Source organism: Heptranchias perlo, unplaced genomic scaffold (assembly GCF_035084215.1).
Source record: "Heptranchias perlo isolate sHepPer1 unplaced genomic scaffold, sHepPer1.hap1 HAP1_SCAFFOLD_59, whole genome shotgun sequence".
Classification (NCBI taxonomy): domain Eukaryota; kingdom Metazoa; phylum Chordata; class Chondrichthyes; order Hexanchiformes; family Hexanchidae; genus Heptranchias; species Heptranchias perlo.
Window position 1 is genome coordinate 4,282,510 of NW_027139612.1, and position 24,296 is coordinate 4,306,805.

Consider the following 24,296-nt stretch of genomic DNA (forward strand, 5'->3'; position numbering starts at 1 on the left):
CCTTCTGTGCGGTGAATTTGCCATGATTCGACAAAATTTGCGTTTGTTTTTTGTCAGAGCAAAATTCCCAAACCGGGAATCGAACCCAGGCCACAGCTGTGAAGGTCCCGAATCCGAACAACAAGACCACCAGGGAAGGCATGGCAGATTTTCAAATATATCTGGGAGTGTTTACATTAGGTACAAATAATATTTTTGGTTTCGTGACTCTGTTATTTACAAATGTATTATTGTATTATTTGTATCATTTATTTATTTATTGGGGTGTAAAGCTACTTTTGGCGCTGATAAGAGTCTGTAAAATTCCGCAATTAATGCTTTATTTGCGTTTTCACAATAACAAGTCTGTCTCACTTGTTCCCCAGTGTCAGGGAGGGAAGTGTCTGATGCCCTCTTTTATTTAATGTTAAAAACAGAAGACAAACACTCGGATTCGTTCAATATCAACCTGCAGGTCGACACAGACAATTAGATAAACACAGCCAATGATATGGACGTTATGTTGGGATTGCTGTCCCTGGACAGCCAGGGCCGAGTTAAGAGCAGTTGTACATTCCAGGCCCGGCGAACTCAGTTGGTAGAACATGAGCCTCTTGAACTCAGGGTCGTAGGTTCGAGCCCCACGTTGGGCGAATTCTCTTTTAAACTGTTTCTGTTGCTTTCAGGGGTGAACCCCAGCTCTGACTCCCCCCGACCTCCCGTGCAGTGTCACCGCGCACATTGTGGCCGCCCCCGGGCTGATTTCTCTCACTGTCTCACCCGGGACCGCTGAGTCTGGTGCACCGTGATCACCAACTCATCCAGTTTGTGAATTTAAACCGGAGCAGTTGCCTCACAAAAGGCAAGAGAAGTTGAGAAGGCTGCAACCTCTGACAAAATCTCATTCCCATTAGAGGTTTGTGTAACTGAATCCCTAACACTTTCTGCAACTTTTAAAAGTTTTGACATTCACTGTACAGGACGCGGCACCTTGAGACTCGTCTCTGACACTCACAGTGATGCGTATGGCCGTTTTCACTCGTCAAACAGAGATTGTGATATTGTGATATTGACTTAGACTCCCTCACCAGCAGAAAGGTTTTGCCTTTTTTGGCAGGATAAAAAAACTCCTCCCTGGATGTTTATGCTCGGGAAACTTTCGTGAGTTAAAGCAAACGCGATAACCGCTACACGACGGAAACTGCGACTATTTCATTAACAACAATGGTGAACTGACTTACTCTCCTGTCTCTGTTCTGATTTGGAATGTGTTGCTTCTCCGTCCAGCAACACTTAACATGTTACAAAACAGAAGGAGATCATTCGGCCTATCGTGCCTGTGCTAGCCCTTTGAAAGTGCGATCCAATGGTCTCACCACCCATAAGCTCTTTCCTCAGAATTCCTGCAATTTATTTTCCTTTTCAAGTATTTATCCAATCCCCTTTTGAAAGTTACTATTGAATCTGCTTCCACCGGCCTTTCAGGCAGCGCATTCCAGATCATAACAACTCGCTGTGTAAATTATGTTCCCTCATGTCGCCTCTGGCTCTTTTGCCAATTACCTTAAATCTGTGTCCTCTGGATACCGACCCTTCTGCCACTGAAAACAGTTTCTCCTTATTTGCTCTATCAAAACCTTTCATTATTTTGAACACCTCTGTCAAATCTCCCCTTAACCTTCTCTGCTCTAAGGGGATAATCCCAGCTTCTCCATTCTCGCCATATAACTGAAGTCCCTCATCCCTGTTACCATTCTAGTAAATCTCCTCTGCACCCTCTCCAAGGCCTTGACATCTTTCCGAAAGTGTGGTGCCCAGAATTGAACACAATACTCCAGCTGCAGCTTAATCAGTGTTTTGTAAACGTTTGTCATAACTTTGTTGCTTTTTTACTCTATGCCCCTATTAATAAAGTCCATTTCACAAGGCTGTCTATGTCCTCCTGAAGTCTGATAGTATCCACCACATTGTTTGATCGATTCCCGAGTTTTGTGCCATCTGCAAACTTTGAAATTATACCCTGTACACCCAAGTCCAGGTCATTAATGTACGTAAGAAAAATGAAAACTTTTTGCAGTGTGACTTGTGTGACTTGAAGCCGAGTTTATATAACATCTTCTCATAATTTAAGGCATCGCACCCTGGTAACAATCTGGTGAATCTGTGCTGCACTCCTTCCAAGGACAATATATCCTTTCAGATGCAAAGGGTATAAACTTGAAATAAGCGTCACTGTGGATCAGTTTTCGCTCACTCAAAGTTATCTGTTGAGTGAAATAAAAGAAAGCGCTTTGAAAGAATAAGCAAGCAGCCACTATCGCCCCTTTTGACAAGCCTATTTTGTGGCACTTTATCAAACGCCTTTTGAAAGGCCATATACAAAACATCAACCACATTGCCCTCATCAGCCGTCTCTGTTAACTAATCAGAAAACTCAATCACGATTTGCCTTTAACAAATCCACAGTGGCTTTCTTGTCCAAATGACAATTGATTTTGTCCCGGATTATCATTTCTAAAAGCTTCCCACTACCGTGGTTAAACTGACTGGCCTGTAATTGCTGCGTTTATCCTTTCACTCTTTTTTGAGCAAGGGTGTAAAATCTGCAATTCTCCACTTCTCTGGCACCAAACCCTGTATCTAAGGAGGATTGAAAGGTTATGGCCAGGACCTCTGTAATTTACACCCTTACTTCCCTCAGCAACCTAGGATGCATTCTATTCGGACCAGGTGACTTATCTACTTTAAGTACAGCCAGCCTTTCTAGTATCTCCTCTTTATCAATTTTCACCCCATCCAGTATCCCAACTACCTCCCCTTTTACTGTCATTTAGGCAGCATTTTCTTCCTCGGTAAAGACGGATGCAGAATACTCATTTAGTACCTAAGCAATGCCCTATGCCTTCTTGTGTAGATCTCCTTTTTGGTCCCTAATCGGTCTTACCCCTCCTCTTACTACCCGTTTACTATGTATATGCCGATCGAAGACTTTTAATGACTTGATGAAGGGATCGAGTTTAACGTATCCAAGTTTGCTGATGATACAAAGCTAGGTGGGAAAGTAAGCTGTGAGGAGGACACAAAGAGTCTGCAAAGGGATATAGACAGTTTTAGTGTGTGGGCAAGAAGGTGGCAGATGGAGCAAAATGTGGGGAAATGTGAGGTTATTCACTTTGGTAGGAAGAACAGAAAAACAGTATATTTTTGAAATGGTGAGAAACTATTAAATGTTGATGTCCACAGAAACTTGGGTGTCCTGGACACCTGATCTCCAGGTTGTACTTACCTAGTATAAGCATATAAAACCTGATGACGGAGAAAGGCTAAATAAGCACGAAGACATGAAACAATCCTTGGTGGTTTCTGAGAGTCAGCAAAGTCGGATGGTTTACGATCATGAGTTAAGATCAGTGGTGCTTACGTACAGAACAATGTAACCGAATCGTATAAAGATAGGGCATGCTCCCTTCTCAAATGTTAGACCTCTCAATAGGGGTCAGTCAGAAGTCCATTGCCACAGGCAGTCCGCAAAGGTCAGTTCTGATATATCTGGATTCGCAGACAGGTCAGGTTGTGTTGATTGCTTGACATTAATGTAATCTGTAGACAGTTATATTATAATAATAATCCTGTTGAATGTAATGTTGAAGACAGCTGAGGTACAATTCTGTTGTAAGTCAATCTACTAAACTTGCTATTTTGTAACCACTCGGGCTAAAATCTAGCGGAAGTTATTGTTGATGAATTAACAACCCATAGTTGCCACAGTAACGGGAGAAATCCGCTAACATTCACTTTATATATAAACATCACACCCATAGTTTATATTTTCACACGTTCTCTTTTGCAGTTCTAACCAAAGTCCAAACATCGAAAGTCCACGTGTTTTTCAGAAGTTTCCCGTCCTGTTATGTATTTTGAGCAGTTTCCGACAGACAGAAACATCACACCCACAGTTTATATTTTCACACGTTCTTTTTTGCAGTTCTAATCGAAGTCTAAACACCGAAAGTCTAAGTGTTTTTTAGAAGTTTCCCCTCCTGTTCTGTAACTTGAGCAGTTTCCCACATCCTTTTCCTGTGATGTGATAACTCTGGGTGCAGGATGAATGTAATTGGATTTGCTGCAGTCCGCTGACAGCAGGCGATGGAAGCGAGCGCCATGCTGCCCCTGACAGGTGAAGGATGCTTCTGATGCTGCCTGACATCCGGTGGGAGTGGGCGGGGATTTGAAAGCCAACCCATTCGACCAATCTCGGAGCTCAAAAGCGGTGCTTGACAAACATTGATAGAAACAATCACCCATTAAAACACCCAGGCATCGTAGAGCAACGGTAGCGCGTCTGATTCCAGATCAGAAGGTTGCGTGTTCAAATCACGTCGGGGTCACAGTTTTTTCCCTGAGAGCCGGTTTGAACAATTCTGCAATTCAAGTTTTCTTTGCGTCTTCACAATTAACAGAACCCTGCTCGAAAGTCTGCCTCGAGCCGGGAGGGAAGCACCTGATGACCTCATTTATTTAATGCAAATAACAGAAGACAAACACACATCTTCGTTCAAAAACCACCCTGCAGGTGGACACATCGTGAGAGAAACACAGGGCAGAGATGCAGACAGTATCCGGAAACATAGGGAAATAGACAAGAGAAATAGATTGAGCGCTTTGTTATCAGAAAATTGTCTGAACCTCCACGGTCAATGAAAGGGCTTTTGTTGGTCGGTTTCCCATTGAACCGGAGAATTCGGGAGAACTTGGTGGATGGTTGGTTCGTATTCCCTTGTCCCCCACCATTGGAAAAGGTTTGTCCATCCCACCGGACGAACTCCTTTCAAAAGCCACTCTGTCCAAAGCCAATATATCCTTCCAGATGAGAAGGGAATAAAACTTGAAAAGAGCGTCACTGTGGATCAGTTTTCTCTCACTCAAAATTATCTGTTTAATGAAGTAAAATATGCAGGTGACAAAGAATACGGCAACAGCCACTGTCTCCCTTTTTGGCAGGAGAAGAAAATCGATCTGTCTGTTTGTGGAGACCAAGTTCAAACATAATGTTTCCGCCCAGGATCGAACTGGGGACCTTTCGCGTGTAAAGCGAACGTGATAACCGCTACACTACGGAAACCGATAGCATGGTATGTAACACAATTGGTAGCTGAATGGTGTGCTCTCTCTGCTCGGACTTGGAATGTGTTCTTTCCATTGCAGCTGGAGACACAGACAGTGGCTGCTCCCCCTCATCTTTAAAAACTCTCAGGGTAGTGGGTTTGAGCCCCACGTTGGGCGAGTACCGTTTTAAACTTTCATGCTGCTTCCACCCGCCCCCCTCCGTCTCACCGCACACGATGGGGCCGCGCCCGGGCTGAATCGCTCCAATCAGGTTTCCGCCGCTGTCGCAGCATGAAATGGTCCTTATCAAAGTCACAAATGATACCCGATGTGACTCCAACCATGATAAACTATCCCTCCTCATCCTTCTCAAATACAATATCTCACCGTGCTGTTATGCTGTTAGACTCGTTTCCTCTCTCTGCTCTTATTTGGAATGTGTTGCTTTTCCATCTGACAACACTTAGTATCATGGTATTATGTTAGTCCACAAGAGGAGATCATTCGGCCCATCGTGCCTGTGCCGGGTCAAACACACGTATTCGTTCAAAATAAGTTCAGAGACAGATTGAGCGTTTTTTTTATCAGAAAATTGCCTGAACCCCCACAGTCCACAGCTTTCCTCCTCGCTATCAACCACACGGCCTACTTTTATGTCAACCGCAAATTTCTCAATCATGCCCCCTACGCTTAAGTCCAAATCGTTAATGTATACCACAAAAAGCAAAGGACCAAGTACCGAGCCCTGCGACACCCCACTGGAAACAGCCTTCCAGCCGCAAAAACACCCGTTGACCATTACACATTGCTTTCTACCACTCAGCTAATTTTGGATCCAATAAGCCACATTCCCTTGGAGCCCATGGGCCTTTACTTTTTCGACCAATCTGCCATGTGGGAATTTTTCAAAAGCCTTGCTACAATCCATGCAGACTACATCAATTGCGCTACTCTCATCGATCCTCCTTGTCATCTCCTCGAAAAATTCAATCAGGTGAGTTGGACACGACCTCCCCTCAACAAATCCATGCTGACTGGCCTTGATTGGTCCGTGCCTTTCGAAGTGACAGTTGATCCTGTCCCTCATTTGAAATGGAGTCTTTCTCCTGCTTGCTGCAATAACAGATAAGGCGGTTATTAGTACTCAGGCCTGGCTAGCTCAGTTGGTAGAACATGAGACTATTAATCTCAGGATCGTGGGTTCGAGCCCCACATTAGGCGAGGACCATTTTTAAGTTTCATGCTGCTATCACTGGCCAACAGTGCAGAAATAATGCAGAATAAAACATGGCATTGGTCGTCAGAATGGCCGAGCGGTCTAAGGCGCTGCGTTCAGGTCGCAGTCTCTTCTGGAGGCGTGGGTTCGAATCCCACTTCTGACATTGTTCATTTTTACCAAGACGTGGAAATATTTTATTTGTGGATTGGGCTGCAGCTGATGATTCTGCCAAGTTGATTTGCTCCTCCCACAAAAGCAACTGGCTTTGTCATGGATATGTGACTTGAGAAGTTTTGAATGGTGAAATGTTTGACATATTAATGACCGGGACAAAGAAATAGAACAGCAGTGGGAAACATTTAAAACGATGATCGATAGAGTCCAGGAGAAATATATCCCACGACAAAGCAAGAAAAAACTAGCCAGAAATGATACAACAGGGATGAATAAAGAAATAAGGACAACATTGAAACTAAAGAAAAAGGCACACACGAGACAATAAAGGAGAGAGGGGAATGTGAAAATACTGGGAAAGTAGTCTAAAGAACTATTGGAAAGGCAAAAAGGAATATCAAAAAAGCGAAGTATTCTGGACACATCAACAGCCAAAGAAAATTTAGGATTGGAATAGGGCCACTAAGGGATACACATGACAAACTCACAGGCAATGACAGCGAAATGGCAGAAATATTAAATAATCACTTTGCTTCAGTATTTACCAGGGAGACTAATATTGTGGGCATGACAGGAGAAGAAGAGATCAAAAAAAATATAAAGACATTTAAGATCGAAAGGGGGGAGATAATTCATAAACTAATCAAACTTAGAGAGGAAATTTCCTGTTAGGAGCCGAACGACAGTTTCAAACCGCTCAGCCACGCTAATTTCCGTATTACTGTTCAGGAGCTCAGTTCACAGGGACACGATTACTGCGCTCCATTTAGAGAGGCTTATTGGCAGGTGGAAATTGACCTATTAATAGAATCATAGAATAGGACAGCGCCATTCGGATGCCATTCGGCCCATCGTGCCTGTGCCAGCTCTCTGAAAGTGCTGTCCAGTTAGTCCCACTCGCCTGCTGTTTCCCCATAGCCCTGAAAAAGTTTCCATTCAAGCGTTTATCCAATTCCCTTTTGAAAACTGTGAGTTAAGAAAAACAATATTGAAAAGGGTGCTGGGGCCTCTGCAGAGTCGATGTAGAGTGTGTGATGATTGAAGTTATCAAGATGGTTGCTTTACACATGGTATGTTGTGCAATCATCCTGAAATATCTTCAATATCCAATACAAATTGAATTGCAAATCTGACGGACAAACACTGGAAAACAAGTCACGAGTGAACGCAAATCATCTGGGACCCGTTTTCAGCCTCACCGCACTTTAAATAAAGTGAAATAACTTTGCATTGAAAAGATTTGGAACTTGCATCTGTGCCTTTATCTGTTCCATTTCTTAAAGTTGCTGGCGTCTGATGATGAACACGCCTCTGCTCCCTCTATTGAACAAGAAAGGAGGTGTTTGACGTTGACGGGACCTGTTGGTTCTGAGCTCATTCTTGACATTGAGTGGGATCGCGTCCTTCAACTTTAGCCCAGCGGTGAACTTCGCAGCAAACAAGTTCGACACCGTCTCACCGCGGACGCTGACTGACATGTTTATTGTAAACAATTTTACAACACCAAGTTATCGTCCAGCAATTTTATTTTAAATTCACAAGCTTTCGGAGGCTTCCTCCTTCCTCAGGTGAACGTTTGTTGGAAATGACAAACGTTTCCAACAAACGTTCACCTGAGGAAGGAGGAAGCCTCCGAAAGCTTGTGAATTTAAAATAAAATTGCTGGACTATAACTTGGTGTTGTAAAATTGTTTACAATTGTCAACCCCAGTCCATCACCGGCATCTCCACATCATGCCATGTTTATTGTTATTTCTTTCAGACCTAAATAAATAGTGACCGTGATTTTAAATTTGCACTCAATGATTTTTAGGTAGTCTCCTTTCAGTGTTTCAAAGGCGACCCCTAATTTATGATAGTCCGGCCATTTCACCAGCCGTGTTGAAAACAAAACATGTCTCTGCTTTTCGCTGCTTTTTTCGAAAGGCAAAAAATATATTTCCCGTGACCTCTGAAGGATGGACAAGTACAGTTCAGAAAGCAGAAGCTAGTTCACCGAGCTTAAATCGTCTGACCACATTAAAGGCGATATATACAAGTAGTTGCTGTCTGTTTCTGTGGTTGTCTTTTTTCTGTGTGTGTCCATCTGCAGGTCGATTTTGAATCAATACCAGTATTCGTGTCAGTTTGTTGCATGAAATAAATGAGGGTGTCAGGCGCTCCCCTCCCTGCCACTGGGTAGGTACTGAGTCAGGGTTTCGACCAAACTTCTGTTTTGTTTTGTGTGAAAAAGCAATTGAAACCTTCATTCGGGAATTATCCAGTCTCATGTGAGCGGTGAAAGAAACAGTGACCCCGATGTGATGTGAACACGCAGCCTTTTGATCTGGAGTCAGACCTTTGCGCCATCCACTCTGAAGACAGGATCCTGGATGTTATTATATTTTTTGAATGTTTCTCAAACACCGTTTCATATATTGGTTAAATCGATAGGGCTTATCAAATCTCCGCCAGATCCCACCGGGTGTGAGACAGTCTTGGAAGCAGCCTTCACCCCCAATATCACGCTGGCATTCATCGCCTGCTCCCAGCGGACTGCATGAACAGGGCTGGGAGATATGGACTTTGTTCACATCATTCAGCAATGTGAATCCTTAAATATTTAATCATTTTTAATGGGGACAAGGTTTCAAAATGCTCCCGCCCGGTTTCGAACCAGGGTTCTTTCGCCTGCTCGGCAAACGTGATAACCACTATACTACGGAAAACTGATGCTTCAAGCTCTGTGATATGGATATAACCCCTCAGCCAAACTAATTTCCGTATTACTGTCCAGGAGCTCATTTCACAGGGATACATTTACTGCGCTGTATTTCGGAAGGCTGCAGAGAAGGACAGGTGACGATGGTCAGGCAGGGAATCCCAGAGCATCGCGCCCACACAAACATTTCACTGATTTTTTCATGTACCTGTTATCCGACCGCAGTTTAAACTATTGCGAATGGCATGCGCAGATGATATTGTTCATTGAGTGTTTTCTTGCTCGAAACATCAGCCTTTACGGTTAACAGCCGAACGCGCTAACCGATTGCGGCACAGAGACCAACCGGTGTGGGTTCTTGCAAGATACACGAAAGCAGCGTGTCACCTGGCCAAAGTTTCATGTTGCAGCCACAGAAATGTAGTTGTCCATTATCAGTGTTACTTTTCCAGAAATAAAGGAAGGAACATTGTTTGTGGAAACATGGAAACGGTCTGATCTCGCTCACAGCATCGATATCACCGCCAACCAGCTCTCCTGCAACCGGCGCGCTAATCGCTGCTTTGTCTGTTACTTATTAGCACTGCGGGAGAGCCTTCGTCACACGGATTGCAGCGGTTCAACAAGGCGGCTCACCACCACCTTCTCCAGGGTAATTAGGGATGGGCAATAAATACCGGCCTCGCCAGCGACACCCACATCCCATTAACGAATAAAAAAAATATTAATTTCAGATTCTGCATCAGTTTGAGGTGCTGTATTGGATTAAGCTGTTGTATTTGTTTGAGGTACTTTATTGCTTTGAGATACTGTATTAGATTGAGATGCTGTATTAGTTTGAGGTAGTAATTTATGTTTCAGGTTCTCTATCGGTTTGAGGTACTGTATTAGTTTAAGGTGTTGTATTTGATTGAGGTACTGTATTAGTTTGAGGTACTTTATTAGTCTGAGATGATGTATTAGCTTGAGGTATTATATTAGTTTTAGATTCTCTATCCGTTTCAGGTATTGTATTAGCTTGAGGTACCGTATTAGTTTGAGACACTGTTTTAATTTGAGAAGCTCTATTAGTTTGAGGTTTTATATTAGTTTGGGGTATCTGTATTGTAAGGAAATAGTTAGTCTTTATATTGAATTAATATTAACCTTTACCATTTGCCTCTTAAGTAAGGAAGTATAAATCTCTGTTGGGAGAATGAAACTACAATCATAAGTCAGATTTGCTTCATTTTATATGCATGCATATGTTTAATATAGAGACGAGTCGATTCTGAAGTCCAGAAACTCTTGGATCGGAGCTGATATCATAATACTCATAAGTTTAATTATCCTTTTGATATAAACAATTCTCTGACAATCATAACAAGGCCTTTAAATCATTCAGAGCTGGTGTGTAGCTGTGTCAGAGAGCATTGTGTGCTATTCGTCTTACCAGCTTCACAGGGAAGCAGGAGAGGTGTGAGATATGTATGAATGCTACGTATCATTCCAAGCTGACGCAGCGGGAAAGGGCTGCACTGGTGAGAGATAAACACCATTCTGCTCTCTGGTCAATGGGCAAGGCCATATGTTTCAACGAACAAGTTCAAAAGTTATAGTTATAATTAATGCCTAAAGCAGAACACCTGGCTGTGCCGAAGGAGCCTGCTTGCACCACAAGGCTGCATCTAGTGGAGGAGTGTAGTTAGGTGATGAGGGAAGTGATACTCTGATGACATAGAAAATTCTGGAAACCTTCAGCAGGTCAGGCAGAATCTGTGGAGAGAGTAACAGAGTTAATGTTTCAGGTCAATGACCTTTCATCAGAACCACGTTGGGCAGTTGTGTTTGGTAATCGTATGAAACATTGGAATTGTTTCACTCATGTGGGGTGATTTGGGTACTTTTCTGTCTTTGGAAGTTGAAGAGTAAAATAAGGGCTCGTCCGGGATTTGAACCCGGGACCTCTCACATATTTGGATAGACAACCCCGAAGCGAGAATCATACCCCTAGACCAACGAGCCCGTTGACAAAAACCAATGCATTCAAGAGCCAGCCGTCGTAAAACCCTTTTTGTTGGCTATCCTTGATCAGCAATTATGAGGACAGGTTGCAAAGACCAGACTTGCATTCCCTTGAGTGCAGAATATTCAGGGGTGATCTAATTGAGGTGTTTGGATTATTAAAGGATTTGACAGGGCAGATAGAGACTATTTCCTCTGGTGGGGAGAGTCCAGAACAAGGGGGCATAACCTTAAAATTAGAGCTGGGCCGTTCAGGGTTGATGTCAGGAAGCACTTCTTCACACAAAGGGGAGTGGAATTCTGGAACTCTCTCCCTCAAAAAGCAGTTGAGGCTGGGGGTCAATTGAAAATTTAAAAACTGAGATTGATAGATTTTGGGGCTAATTCGGGAGTTTAATGACTTTGACATTTTTCCCTGTGACTTGGACAGTTTCGATCGATGAAATATTCGTGAAAAGAGTCAGTGCAAAGAGAGTCAACAGTTCATGTTTTCCCGAGACACTTCCTTCAGAGCTCAGAACGAAAAGTTTCTCATTTCCATAGTGCAGCGGTTATCATGTTCACGAGTTACACGCAGAAAGTCCCCGATTTAACCTCGGAGGGAAGCATGTTGTTGGGACTTGCTCCCCATAAACCTCCAGGGTCGAGTTTGTTCATGCATGAAAGGGGCTACAAACCTTTTTAAATTTAACAACGGCTACACCAGATTCCTGGTATAATAAGCACTAAACACTTTTAAGCAGACTCCTAAAATACAGTATGTAAAACGGGAAGGGATAAAAGTTCATGACATACAAAACACAAAGATTTATTGACGTTTTAATTGTCACTTGGCAAACAAGTTAGCATTTACTTAAGTGTGCAACAGAACGTATTAATGGCGATTAAAAAAACATTAAATGCCTCACAGACTTGAATTATTATTGTGCAATGAACTATTCCCAACCACAAGGGAACACTGCATCAAACATATATATTTAAGTATATAATAAGTATATATAATATATATCTACATATATATAATCTATGCCATCAGTAGACCTCGTGGTGAAACGGTAGCGCGTCTGACTCTGGATTCTGAAGGCTGCGCATTTAAATCATGTCGAAATCACTACTTCTTATACCATTCATATCAGCCTGGATAATTTCGGAATCACTGCTTTTTAATAATAAACGAAACTTTGCTCACTAGTTCATTGTTCATTGCTCCCTGTCATTGATAATTGAAATGAAATATTAATCTAGCTAAGCCGGAGAACAAAATATTAAACAAGCGAAACAAATACTGAGCAAAATTATTTGCAATGTTTGGGGGGAAGTGCAGCTGAAAAGCAGAAGATCTGAATGGAATGATCAATGATTGAGCGGAATACATTGCTCGACTTGTTACTCGATTGCCTTCTTGCACAGCACCTCACAAACCCGTGACATCAACCACCTAGAAGGACAAAGGCAGCAAGTACATGGGAATAACACCACCTGCACGTTCCCCTCCAAGTCACACACCATCCCGACTTGGAAATATATCGGCCGTTCCTTCATCGCCGTTGGATCCTGGAACTCCCTACCGAACAACTCTGAGGGAGAACCTTCACCACACGGACTGCAGCGGTTCAAGAAGACGGCTCACCACCACCTTCTCAAGGGCAATTAGGTTTGGGCAATAAATTCTGGCCTTGCCAGCGACACCCACATCCCATGAACGAATAAAAAAAATCTCTGTGCTCCTCCAATTCTGGCCTCTTGCGCATCCCCGATTTAAATCGCTCCACCATTGGCGGCTGTGCCTTCAGCAACCTAAGCTCTGGAAATGCCTCCTTTAACCTCTCCGCCTCTCTCTCCTTTAACACATGCCTTAAAACCTACCTCTTCGACTAAGCTTTTGGTCACCTGTCCCAATATCTCCTTATGTGGCTTAGTGTCAAATTTTGTTTAATAACGCTCCCGTGAAGCACCTTGTGACGTTTTACTACGTTAAAGGCGCTCGACAAATGCAGGCTGCGTCCTCTGGTTATCGACCCTCCTGCCAATGGAAACAGCTTCTCCCCATCCATTCTATCAAAATCCCCTCATAATTTTGAATACCTCTATTAAATCTCCCCTTAACCTTATTTTGCTCGAAGGAGAACAATCCCAGCTTCTCCAGTCTCTCCACATATCCCATCACTGGACACGATGCAAGGCGGAGGTTTGCAACCAGGTTTGCAAATTATTGCCAGTCGGGAGCTGGACAAATCGAAAGGAACCGAAATGACAAACAGCTTTGTGAATCTGTAGATACGCTTTGGGAAACGGAATTGGAGGCGATTAAAGGACTGACCAGACAGGCGGCCAAGACGCAGCTGAGTCGGCATGTCCCCCTGGAACAGTTACTCTGATGTTGTGGATGAAATTAAGAGTTCGGAGCCATTTAAAGCGCTCCCAGTTACTGCAGATCAGGGATCAAAACCTGACATCAGCGTCAGGACGCTTAGAATACTTTTTCTTTGTTTGTTCATGGGATGTGGGCGTCGCTGGCGAGGCCGGCATTTATTGCCCATCCCGAATTGCCCTTGAGAAGGTGGTGGTGAGCCGCCTTCTTGAACCGCTGCAGTCCGTGTGGCGAAGGTTCTCCCACAGTGCGAATTAGTAACAGACAAAGCACCGGTGGGCGCGCCGGTTGCAGGAGAGCTGGTTGGCGGTGATATCGACGCTGTGAGCGAGACCAGACCGTTTCCATGTTTCCACAAACAATGTCCCATCCTTTATTTCTGGAAAAGTAACACTGATAGTGTTCAATTGCATTTCTGTGGCTGCAACATGTAACTTTGGCTAGGTGACACGCTGCTTTAGTGTATCTTGCAAGAAAAAGGATCAGATGGTCTCTGTGGCGCAATCGGTTAGCGCGTTCGGCTGTTAACCGAAAGGTTGGTGGTTCGAGCCCACCCAGGGACGGAAATTGCACCTTTTTCTTCCCACTTTTGGATTCATTGCCTCATTCTGATCGCCCTGAAGCCGGTGCCATATTTTAATTCCTGATCTGCAGCAACTGGGAGCACTTTAAATGGCTCCGATCTCTTCACCTCATTTCAAGTTTTCTAATGTGTGATTTGGCTGCAAGAAAACACTCTGTGAACAATGTCATCTGAGCTTGCCTGATTCGCCATAATTTACACTGCCATCGGATATCAGGCACATGCAAAAAAAAACAGTGAAATGTTTGTGTCGGCGCGATGCTCTGGGATTCCCTGCCTGACCATCTCCACCGATCCTTCTCTGCAGCCTTCCGAAATACAGCGCAGTAAATGTATCCCTGTGAAATGAGCTCCTGGACAGTAATACGGAAATTTGTTTGGCTGAGGGGTTATATCCCTAACACGAGCGTGGCGGTGTCAGGTTTCCGTAGTGTAGTGGTTATCACGTTCGCCTAACACGCGAAAAGTCCCCGGTTCGAAACCGGGTGAAAATATTTTGAAAACTTGTCCCCATTAAAAATGATTGAAGACTGAACGATTCACATTGCTGATTAAATGTGAACAAAGTCCATGTCTCCAAGCCCTGTCAATGCAGTCCGCTGAGAGCAGGCGATGAATGCCAGCGTGATATTGGGGGTGAAGGGTGCTTCCAATGCTGCTTCATTTCCGGTGGGACCTGGCGGAGATTTGATAAGCCCTATCCATTCAACCAATATATGAAACGGTGTTTGAGAAACATTCAAAAGTTAGAATAACATCCAGGATCCTGTCTTCAGAGTGCGTGGCGCAAAGGTCTGACTCCAGATCAAAAGGCTGGTTAACTTGCTTCTGCTTTCTGAAATGTACTTGTCCATCCTTCAGAGGTCATGGGAAATATGTTTTTTGCCTTTCGAAAAAAGACGCGAAAGTTAGAGACATGTTTTGTTTTCAACACGGCTGGTGAAATGGCCGGACGATCATAAATTCGGAGTCGCCTTTGAAACATTTAAAGGCGACGACCTAAAAATCACTTAGTGCAAATTTAAAATCACGGTTCCTATTTATTTCGGTCTGAAAGAAATAACGATAAACGTGTCAGTCAGCGCCCACGGTGAGACGGTGATGAACTTGTTTGCTGCGAAGTTCACCGCTGGGCTAAAGTTGACGCCGTTGAAAAGACGCGAACCCACTCAATGTAAAGGATGAGCTCATAACCAACAGGTCCCGTCAACGTCAAACACCTCCTTTCTTGTTCAATAGAGGGAGCAGAGGCGTGTACATCATCAGACGCCAGCAACTTAAAGCAATGGAACAGATAAAGGCACAGATGCAAGTTCCAAATCTTTTCAATGCAAAGTTATTTCACTTTATTTAAAGTGCCGTGAGGCTGAAAACGGGTCCCAGATGATTTGCGTTCACTCGTGACTTGTTTTCCAGTGTTGGTCCGTCAGGTTTGCAATTCAATTTGTATTGGATATTGAAGATATTTCAGGATGATTGCACAACATACCATGTGTAAAGCAACCATCTTGATAACTTCAATCATCACACACTCTACATCGACGCTGCAGAGGCCCCAGCACCCCTTTCAATATTGTTTTTCTTAACTCACAGTTTTCAAAAGGGAATTGGATAAACGCTTGGATGGAAACATTTTCTGTGCTTTGGGGAAACAGCAGGCGAGTGGGACTAACTGGACAGCTCTTTCACAAATCTGGCACAGGCACGTTGGGCCGAATGGCATCCGAATTGCGCTGTCTTATTCTATGATTCTATAAATAGATCAAATTCCGCCTTTCACTGAGCCTCCCTAAATGGTGCGCAGTAATCGTGTCCCTGTGAAATGAGCTCCTGAACAGTAATACGGAAATTAGCGTGGCTGAGCGGTTTGAAACTCTGGTCAAGCACCTTACAGGAAATTTCCTCTCTGAGTTTGATTAGTTTATCAATTACCTCCCCACCTTTCCATCTTAAATGTCTTTACATATTTTTTTGATCTCTTCTTCTACTGTCATGCCCACAATACTAGTCTCCCTGGTAAATACTGAAGCAAAGTGATTATTTAATATGTCTGCCATTTTGCTGTCATTGCCTGTGAGTTTGTCGTGTGTATCCCTTAGTGGCCCGATTCCAATCCTAAACTTTCTTTGGCTGTTGATGTGTCTAGAATACTTTGCTTTTTATGATATTCCTTTTTGCCTTTCTAATAGTTCTTTAGACTTCTTTCCCAGCCTTTTCAAATTCCCCTCTCTCCTTTATTGTCTCGTCTGTGCCTTTTTCTTCAGTTTCAATTTTACCCTTATTTCTTTATTCATGCCTGGTGTGTCATTTCTGGCTCGTTTGTTCTTGCTTTTCTGTGGGATATATTTCTCCTGGACTCTATTGATCATCGTTTTAAACGTTTCCCACTGCTGTTCTATTTCTTTGTCCAGGTCATTAATATGTCAAACATTTCACCGTTGGAAACTTCTCAAGTCACATGTGCATGACAAAGCCAGTTACTTTTGTGGGAGGAGCAAATCAACTTGGCAGAAAAATCAGCTGCAGCCCAATCCACAAATAAAATATTTCCACGTCTTCGTAAAAGTAAGGAATGTCAGAAGTGGGATTCGAACCCACGCCTCCAGAAAAGACTGTGACCTGAACGCAGCGCCTTAGACCACTCGGCCATCCTGACCACCAAGTTCATGTTTCATTCTGCATTATTTCTGCACTGTTGGCCAGTGAAAGCAGCATAAAAGTTTAAAATGGCACTCGCCCAACGTGGGGCTCGAACCCACGATTCTGAAATTAAGAATCTCATGCTCTACCGACTGAGCTCGCCGGGCCGAAAGGCTTTTAACCGCCCGATCTATTATTGCAGCAAGCAGGAGAAAGACTCCATTTCAAATTAGTGGAATTAATTCTGAGGGACAGGATAAACTGTCACTTCGAGAGGCACGGACGAATCAAGGACAGTCAGCATGGATTTGTTTAGGGGAGGTAGTGTTTGACTAACCTGATTGAATTTTTCGAGGAGGTGATAAGAAGGATCGATGAGGATAGTGCAATTGATGTCGTCCACATGGATTTTCGCAAGGCTTTTGAAAAGTTCCCACATGGTAGATTGGTCAAAAAAGTAAAGGCCCATGGAATCCAGGGGAATGTGGCTTGTTGGATCCAAAATTGGCTCAGTGGCAGGAAGCAAAGTGTAATGATGTTTTTGCGGCTGGAAAGCTGTTTCCAGTGGGGTGCCGTAGGGCTCGGTACTTGGTCATTTGCTTTTTGTGGTATATATTAACGATTTGGACTTAAACGAAGGGGACATGATTAAGAAATTTGCGGGTGACACAAAAATAGGCCGTGTGGTTGATAGCGAGGAGGCAAGCTGTAGACTGTGGGGGGTTCAGGCAATTTTCTGATAACAAAGCAATCAATCTATCTCTGAACGAATTTTGAACGAATACGTGTGTTTGACCCGGCACAGGCACGATGGGCCGAATGATCTCCTCTTGTGGACTAACATAATACGATGATACTAATTGTTGTCAGATGGAAAAGCAACACATTCCAAATAAGAGCAGAGACAGGAAACTCGTCTAACAGCAGAACAGCACGGTGAGATATTGTATTTGAGAAGGATGAGGAGGGATAGTTTATCATGGTGGTCGTCACATAGGGTATCATTTGTAACTTTGATAAGGACCATTTCATGCTGCGACAGGGGCGGAAAACTAATCGGAGAGATTCAGCCCGGGCGCGGCCTCATCGTGCGCGGTGAGACGTAGGGCGGGCGGGGGAAGTGTCAGAGCTGGGGCTCACCGGCGGAAGCAGCATAAAAGATTAAAACGGTACTCGCCCAACGTGGGGCTCAAACCCACTACCCTGAGAGTTTTTAAAGAAAAGGGGGAGCAGCCACTGTCGGCATCTCTTGCTGTACTTGAAACAACACATTCCACGTACGAGCAGAGAGAGGACACCATTCAATTGCCCATTGTGTTGAACAGAATGCCATCGTTTTCCGTAGTTTGGTGGTTCCCGGTTCGATTCAGGGGAGGAGCATTATTTTGGAATTTGGTCTCCATAAACATCCCGATCGATTTTCTTCTCCTGCCAAAACGGGAGAAAGTGGCTGCTCCCTTATTCTTTGAAAGCTGCATCTTTTACTTCATTAAATAGACAACTTTGAGTGAGAGAAAACTGATCCACAATGACGCTCATTTCAAGTTTATTCCCTTTTAAACTGGAAGGATATATTGGCTTTGGACAGAGTGGCTTTTGAAAGGAGTTAGTCGGGTGGGATCGACAAACCATTTCCGCTGGTCGGGGACAAGGGAACCGAACCAAACATCTACCAAGTTCTCCTGAATTCTGAGGTGCAATGGGGAACCGACCAACAAAAGCCCTTTCATTGACCGTGGAGGTTCAGACAATTTTCTGATAACAAAGCGCTCAATCTATTTCTCTTGTCTATTTCCCGATGTTTCCGGATACTGTCTGCATCTCTGCGCTGTGTTCATTTCACTCTGTGTCCACCTGCAGGGTGGTTTTTGAAGGAAGACGTGTGATTGTCTTCTGTTTGTTACATTAAATAAATAGAGGGCATCAGTTGCTTCACTCCATGACACTGGGGAAACAGAGGCAGACTTTCGAGCAGGGTTCTTTCACTTGTGAAGACGCAAAGAAAACATTGATTGCAGAATTATACAAACCAATTTTAAGGGAAAAAACGGTGACCCCGACGTGATTTCAACACACAACCTTCTGATCTGGAGTCAGACGCGCTACCGTTGCGCCACGAGGCCTGGGTGCGGCAATGGGTGTTTGTTTTTCTCAATGTTTGCCAAGCACCGCTTTATAGCTCCGATATCGGTGGAATGGGTTGGCTTTCAAATTCCCGCCCACTCCCACCAGATGTCAGGAAGCATCAGAAGTCGCCTTCACCTGTCAGCGGCAGCATGGCGCTCGCTTCCATCTCCTGCTGTCAGCGGACTGCAGCAAATCCATTTACATTCATCCTGCACCCAGAATTATCACATCACATGAAAAGGATGTGGGAAACTGCTCAAGATACATAACAGGAGGGGAACCTTCTGAAAAACACTTAGACTTTCGGTGTTTCGACTTCGATTCGAACTGCGAAAAAGAACGTGTGAAAATATAAACTATGGGTGTGATGTTTATATATCAAGTGAATGTTTGTAACGGATTTCTCCCGTTACTCTTACAACTATGGGTTGTTAATCCATCAACAATGACTTCCGCTTGATTTTAGCACGAGTGGTTACAAAATAGCAAGTTTAATAGATTGACTTACAACAGAGTTGCACTACAGTTGTCTTCAACATTATATTCAACAGTATTATTATTATTATACAACTGTCGACAGATTACATTAATGACAAGCAATTAACACAACCTGACCTGTCCACGAATCCAGGTGTATCAGACCTGACCTTTGCGGACAGCCTGTGGCAATGAACTTCTGACTGTCCCCTTTTGAGAGCTCGAACATTTGAGAAGGGAGCATGCCCTATCTTTATACGATTCGGCTGCATTGTTCTGTACGTAAACACCACTGATCTTAACACATGGTCGTAAACCATCCCACTTTGCTGACTCTCAGAAACCACCAAGGATTGTTTCATGTCTTAGTGCTTATTTAGCATTTCTCCGTCATCAGGTTTTGGATGCTTATAATAGGTTAGCACAACCTGGAGTTCAGGTGTCCACGACACTCAAGTTTCTCTGGACATCAATATTTAATAGTTTCTCACCATTTCAAAAATATTCTGTTTTTCTGTTCTTCCCACCAAAGTGAATGATCTCACATTTCCCCACATTATACTCCATCTGCCACCTTCTTGCCCACACATTTAACCGGTCTATATCCCTTTGCAGACTCTTTGTGTCCTCCTCACAGCTTACTTTCCCACCTTGATTTGAAACATCTGCAAACTTGGATACATTACACTCGATCCCTTCATCAAGTCATTAAACGTCTTCTATAGGTATATAAATAGCAAACAGGTAGTAAGAGGAGGGGTAAGACCGATTAGGGACCAAAAAGGAGATCTATGCATGAAGACATAGGGCATGGCTGAGGTACTAAATGAGTATTTTGCATCTGTCTTTACCGAGGAAGAAAATGCTGCCTAAATCACAGTAAAAGGGGAGGTAGTTGAGATACTGGATGGGGTGAAAATTGCTAAAGAGGAGATACGAGAAAGGCTGGCTGTACGTAAAGTCACCTGGTCCGAATGGGATGCATCCTAGGTTGCTGAGGGAAGTAAGTGTGTAAATTGCCGAGGTCCTGGCCATAATCTTTCAATCCTCCTTCGATACAGGGTTTGGTGTCAGAGAACTGGAAAATTGCAGATGTTACACCCTTGTTCAGAATAGGGTGTAAGGATAAACCCAGCAATTACAGGCCAGTCAGTTTAACCAAGGTGGTGGGAAGCTTTGAGAAATGATAATCTGGGACAAAATTAATCGTCATTTGGACAAGTGTGGATTGATAATAGAAAGCCACTGTGGATTTGTTAAAGGCAAATCGTGATTGAGTTTTGTGATGAGTTAACAGAGAGGGCTGATGAGGGCAATGTGGTTGATATTGTGTATCTGGCCTTTCAAAAGGCGTTTGATAAAGTGCCACAAAATAGGCTTGTCAAAAGTGGCGATAGTGGCTCCTCCCTTATTCTTTAAAAGTGCTTCCTTTTATTTCACTCAACAGATAACTTTGAGTGAGCGAACAGTGACGCTTATTTTAAGTTTATACCCTTTTAATCTGAAAGGAAAAATTGGCCTTGGAGGGAGTGCATCACAGATTCACCAGATTGTTAAATTATGAGAAGATGTTATATAAATCACACAAGTCACACTGCAAAAAGTTTTCATTTTTGATACATACATTAATGACCTGGACTTGGGTATACAGGGTATAATTTAAAAGTTTGCAGATGACACGAAACTCGGGAATGTAGTAAACCATGTGGTGGATAGTATCAGACTTCAGGAGGACATCGACAGCCTGGTGAAATGGACTTTATTACAGAGTACAAAGTACAAAAGCAACATAGTAATGCTAAACGTTTATAAAACACAGGTTAAGCTGCAGCTGGAGTATTGTGTTCACTTCTGGGCACCGCACTTCAGGAAAGATGTCAAGGCCGTGGAATGGGTGCCGAGGAGATCCAACAGAACGGTAACAGGGATGAGGGACTTCAGTTATGTGGCGAGAATGGAGAAGCTGGGATTATCCCCTGAGAGCAGAGAAGGTTAACGGGAGATTTGATAGAGGTGTTCAAAATTATGAAAGGTTTTGATAGATCAAATAAGGAAAAACTATTTTCAGTGGCAGAGCATAATGCTCCCGCCCAGGATTGAACCGGGGACTTTTCGCGTGTGAGGCGAACGTGATAACCACTGCACTACGGAAAATATGCTTTGGTTGCTAGCCAGATGTTAGAACGAATGCATTGATTCTCTTTCATAACGATTCAATTGATCGAAGACGGCTCACCACCACCTTCTCAAGGGCAATTATGGATGGGCAATAGTTGCCGGACTCGCCAGCGACGCCCACATCCCATGAACGAATATAAAAAATGTATTCTGAGCGTTCAGGACAGGTCGCGTCTGACTGGCCTGATTGAATTTTTCGAGGAGGTGACGAGGAGGATCGATGAGGGTAGCGCAATTGATGTAGTCTACATGGATTTTAGCAAGGCTTTTGAAAAGTTCCCACATGGCAGATTGGTCAAAAAAGTGAAGGCCCGTGGGATCTAAGGGAATGTGGCTTGTTGGATCCAAAATTGGCTCAGTGACAGGAAGCAAAGGGTAATGGTCAACGGGTGTTTTTGCGGCTGGAAGGCTGTTTCCAGTGGGGTGCCGCAGGGCTCGGTCGTTGGTCCTTTGCTTTTTGTGGTATACATGAACAATTTGGACTTAAACGTTGGGGACATGATAAAGACATTTGCGCGTGACACAAAAATAGGCCGTGTCGTTGATGGCGAGGAGGAAAGCTGCAGAATGTGGGGGTTCAGGCAATTTTCTGATAAAAAGCACTCAATCTATCTCTGAACGAATTTTGAACGAAAACGTGTGTTTGACCCGGCACAGGCACGATGGGCCGAATGATCTCCTCTTGTGGACTAACATAATACGATGATACCAAGTGTTGTCAGATGGAAAAGCAACACATTCCAAATAAGAGCAGAGAGAGGAAACTAGTCTAACAGCAAAAAAGCACGGTGAGATATTGTATTTGAGAAGGATGAGGAGGGATAGTTTATCATGGTGGTAGTCACATTGGGTATCAATTGTGACTTTGATATGGACCATTTCATGCTGCGACAGTTTCTGGCACTGTGTGTGAGTGTGGGATTCATTCTGTATCTGTCAGTCTCTGGTACTGTGTGTGAGTGTGGGATTCATTCTGTATCTGTCAGTCTCTGGTACTGTGTGTGAGTGTGGGATTCATTCTGTATCTGTCAGTCTCTGGTACTGTGTGTGAGTGTGGGATTCATTCTGTATCTGTCAGACTCTGGTACTGTGTGTGAGTGTGGGATTCATTCTGTATCTGTCAGTCTCTGGTACTGTGTGTGAGTGTGGGATTCATTCTGTATCTGTCAGTCTCTGGTACTGTGTGTGAATGTGGGATTCATTCTGTATCTGTCAGTCTCTGGTGCAGTGTGTAAGTGTGGGATTCATTCTGTATTTGTCAGTCTCTGGTACTGTGTGTGAGTGTGGGATTCATTCTGTATCTGTCAGTCTCTGGTACTGTGTGTGAGTGTGGGATTCATTCTGTATCTGTCAGTCTCTGGTACTGTGTGTGAGTGTGGGATTCATTCTGTATCTGTCAGTCTCTGGTACTGTGTGTGAGTATGGGATTCATTCTGTATCTGTCAGTCTCTGGTACTGTGTGTGAGTGTGGGATTCATTCTGTATCTGTCAGTCTCTGGTACTGTGTGTGAGTGTGGGATTCATTCTGTATCTGTCAGTCTCTGGTACTGTGTGTGAGTGTGGGATTCATTCTGTATCTGTCAGTCTCTGGTACTGTGTGTGAGTGTGGGATTCATTCTGTATCTGTCAGTCACTGGTACTGTGTGTGAGTGTGGGATTCATTCTGTATCTGTCAGTCTATGGTACTGTGTGTGAGTGTGGGATTCATTCTGTATCTGTCAGTCGCTGGTACTGTGTGTGAGTGTGGGATTCATTCTGTATCTGTCAGTCTCTGGTACTGTGTGTGAGTGTGGGATTCATTCTGTATCTGTCCGTCTCTGGTACTGTTTGTGAGTGTGGGATTCGTTCTGTACCTGTCACTCTCTGATACTGTGTGAGTTTGGAATTGATTCTGTATCTTTTCAGCAGTATGTGTGAGAGTTTGTGATTCATTCTTTATATGCAGTCTCTCATACTGTGTGTTAGTGTAGGATTCTTTCGGTATCTGTCAGTCTCTGGTACTCCATGTGAGTGTGGGACTCATTCTGTATATACAGTCTCCAGTACTGTATGTGGGAGTTGAATTCTTCCTATATATGCAGTTACTAATACTGCATGTTAGTGTGGGATTCATACTGTACCTGTCAGTCTCTGGCACTGTGTGTGAGTGTGGGATTAACTGTGTGTCTGTCAGTCTCTTGGACTGTATGTGAGTTTGGGATTCCTTCTGCATCTGTGAGAGTTGGATTCATTCTGTGTCTGTGTGTCTCTGGTACAATCTCTGAATGTGAGATTCATTCTGTATCTGTACGTAATTATTCTCTCAGATTACATTATGACGTTCAATATTGTAGCTTTAATATCTCAATGTTTAAATAGTTTTACTCCTTGTTTAATTGGTAAATATGGACGTACTTTAGGATTTGATGCTGGAGGTTTTAATCACATAATTTGTGTGCTTTTTGGAGTACTATTAAATCTGTATCTCTGTGAGTACTGTTGTGGATGATAATGTATCTTTCAAACTAATAAGGTGACATTTTTGAATTGGTATGTAATGTGTAGATCAGTCTGTAGAAATGGAATTGATACCGTATCTTTCAGTCCAATATTGTATGAGATTTTTGGACTGGTATGTAATGTGTATCTCAGTCTGTACTAATAGAATTGATATTCTATCTTTAAATCTCATTCTACGAGTGCATTCTGAACAGGTATCTAATTTGTTTCTCAGGTTTACTATCTTTCAATATTTCTC

At 43.4% G+C, this 24,296-nt stretch overlaps 9 non-coding genes across 9 annotated transcripts; 4 read left to right on the forward strand and 5 right to left on the reverse strand.

Annotated features, from left to right (window-relative positions):
* Positions 1–5,028: 5,028 nt before the first annotated feature.
* On the reverse strand, positions 5,029–5,101 carry trnav-uac (transfer RNA valine (anticodon UAC)). The gene has a single exon. It is a non-coding gene; the product is annotated as a tRNA-Val (tRNA).
* Positions 5,102–6,233: 1,132 nt separating this feature from the next.
* Positions 6,234–6,306, forward strand: trnan-auu (transfer RNA asparagine (anticodon AUU)). The gene has a single exon. It is a non-coding gene; the product is annotated as a tRNA-Asn (tRNA).
* Positions 6,307–6,384: 78 nt separating this feature from the next.
* Positions 6,385–6,467, forward strand: trnal-cag (transfer RNA leucine (anticodon CAG)). The gene has a single exon. It is a non-coding gene; the product is annotated as a tRNA-Leu (tRNA).
* A 4,628-nt stretch (positions 6,468–11,095) lies between these two features.
* On the reverse strand, positions 11,096–11,183 carry trnap-cgg (transfer RNA proline (anticodon CGG)). Its single transcript is given in 2 exon segments — positions 11,096–11,131; positions 11,148–11,183. It is a non-coding gene; the product is annotated as a tRNA-Pro (tRNA).
* Positions 11,184–14,043: 2,860 nt separating this feature from the next.
* Positions 14,044–14,117, forward strand: trnan-guu (transfer RNA asparagine (anticodon GUU)). Its single transcript has one exon. It is a non-coding gene; the product is annotated as a tRNA-Asn (tRNA).
* Positions 14,118–14,558: 441 nt separating this feature from the next.
* trnav-aac (transfer RNA valine (anticodon AAC)) lies at positions 14,559–14,631 on the forward strand. The gene has a single exon. It is a non-coding gene; the product is annotated as a tRNA-Val (tRNA).
* A 2,079-nt stretch (positions 14,632–16,710) lies between these two features.
* Positions 16,711–16,793, reverse strand: trnal-cag (transfer RNA leucine (anticodon CAG)). Its single transcript has one exon. It is a non-coding gene; the product is annotated as a tRNA-Leu (tRNA).
* Positions 16,794–16,871: 78 nt separating this feature from the next.
* Positions 16,872–16,944, reverse strand: trnak-cuu (transfer RNA lysine (anticodon CUU)). Its single transcript has one exon. It is a non-coding gene; the product is annotated as a tRNA-Lys (tRNA).
* Positions 16,945–18,828: 1,884 nt separating this feature from the next.
* trnaw-cca (transfer RNA tryptophan (anticodon CCA)) lies at positions 18,829–18,900 on the reverse strand. Its single transcript has one exon. It is a non-coding gene; the product is annotated as a tRNA-Trp (tRNA).
* Between the last annotated feature and the right edge of the window lie 5,396 nt (positions 18,901–24,296).